This window comes from Fukomys damarensis, unplaced genomic scaffold (genome assembly GCF_012274545.1).
Source record: "Fukomys damarensis isolate Sample0158 unplaced genomic scaffold, DMR_v1.0_HiC HiC_scaffold_33, whole genome shotgun sequence".
Taxonomy (NCBI): Eukaryota; Metazoa; Chordata; class Mammalia; order Rodentia; family Bathyergidae; genus Fukomys; species Fukomys damarensis.
Genome location: NW_022900945.1, coordinates 49,386,138 through 49,388,383, shown reverse-complemented (window position 1 = coordinate 49,388,383; position 2,246 = coordinate 49,386,138).

Here is a 2,246-nt window from a genome sequence, read left to right as displayed (position 1 = left end):
GGGGGGGGGGGCGGGGGGAGGTCTAACGCAGCATGTGGGCTTTGTGCTTGGATCTTAAAGTCAAGACGCGTATATGTGTTTATTTCTCAGCGTCTGTAGGATCTGGCTTAGTATGACTGGAAGACAAGCAAGCGAAGTGAAGGCTTCCCCTCTGGCTGTTGGTCCTCTGAGCACTAGTTGATATCCAGGCACAGTGTTCTGGGCGGGGCTTGATTGTGAAAACTCAGTTTGGGGGCTGTTGGGACAAAGACAGCTTTTTTCTTTCTGGGGGTTCCACGCCATGCATTTTCCCCAGGGAGGAAGTAGCAGCTGTAGGCAATAGGCCTTTGGCTTTAGAGATTGAATGGGTTTCTTTTGATTTCTCCAGCATCAGCACAGTCTTCAAGGGGCCAGGTACTGCCTTACAAGGTTCCAGGTGGAGAAAGTTTCAGGAGAAATGATTAACCATGCTCCTGAGCTCCTCTTGAGTTTTCTGTTCCCAACTTTTTAGGTCTGTAGTGCCATTGAAGGAGTCATGGGTTAACCCACTGAGCCCTTGCCAAGAAGAATCTTTTCCAACTCTTACTTTGCAGGGCATTGGGCACATTTCCCTGTGTACAGCTCTTACCTAGTCTCCCATTTTATCTCTCCACTAGACAATGAGTATTTGAGCACCGATTGATAACTCAAGGCCCTATACCTATGTCTAGTCTGTCAATGTGTTTTCTTAATGTGAATACTTATTTTCCCATCAAATAGAATTTATTTTATGCAGGAAATATACAGATAATTTGAATAATGGCAAAATATATCTTGGGACATAGTATCACCAAGACTGAACAAATTAGTCATTGTTAATTTACTACTCATTTGTTCAGAAATACTTGTATATGTGGAGCACTGGTCTACATATTTATTTCTGTAAGCTCCTCTTTGCCTTCTTTTTGAAGTTTAGCATTAGTTTCTAATATCTAGAGATTAAAAATTTTGACATAAAACTGGCCACTTTCCTGCAGGGTATTGGGCAAACCATCACCTACTGGCCACTCTGCCTGGGCCCCCTGAGGCTGGCCTGTCTAGTGCACATTCACCTGGACCTGGCTGGTCTAAAGTCCTGAGAAAGCTCTGCTCAGCTGGTATTCAGCCTTCGCTGTCCCTAGGCCTTCCTGCCTTCACCCACCTGATCACCAGACCCTCTCTTCTTACCACCCCTCAGGCTGTTTCCGTACCTCTCACTTCTCCCCCAATGTTATAGGCTGCATAAAATTTTCACCAGTAACTCCAGCTCAGCTGCTTTCTCCATGCCTATGTGTACAGAGATGTTAGCCAGCGGTTGGGCACTTACCTGTGTTTTCCACTTTCTTCACCACGGATTGCTAATGCCTACGGAAAAGGGAAGGGCAGGGAGGTCTCAGGCTGGGAATGCCACTCTTACGTTGTGCGCAGGACTTCAGGATGCCTGGACCAGACAGGAATGTCCAATGTAGATACAGACAGGGGATTTTGTTGGCCAAATCATTCTGAGGCCTCATGCTTATTCAGTTGAGTCCACCAAGCAGTACAATTTCCCTGTCTTTCTCCATTCACCCTGGTCTGCCTTTTAGAGACAATACCTTATCCTTTTCACATAAACTTGCTGGGTTCAATGAAGGATTTTCTGGGATAAAAATGAGAGCTAAGTCGCTTTCCCAGATCCCACCAACTTCTTTCCTTCCTGAGCCACTGGTATCGACACATGGAAAGTGTGCCCACCTCATCAGGGCTCTGTAGACACTGGCTCTTGTGCTGTGGTCAGATGAGTTACAGGTGTAAGCTTTGTGTCTCACCTGCTACTGCCTGTGGCCACCGTGCCCTGATGCCCAGTACTGACTCCCGTTCCTTTGGTGTTACAGCCAGTGTCCAAATATTCTTTCCCTTTCTCCTTCACAGCAAATGCTCAACCTATCCTTACTGATAATACAACTCATCTGATTTAATTATCTGTAAATTCCCAGGTGTCAACTACAAAACTACCAAATTAGAGTCTCCTTGTCTTTACGGGTGGCTAGACTAAAGTGATGAGTCCTTTTACAGGACACGATTGTGGTCCAATGAGTTAAGCAGATGAGTAGACTTCTATGCATGAATTGTTTGAACAAAGCTAAATCAGAAAACAGAAAGTAGATAGGTTATTTAGAAGATACTTTCCTGTGGGGATCATGAGTATTGGTTGTAAGTATTGTTAAGTTTAGTAACTCTATATATGTTAAGTTTCTCCTTTAGCAGGT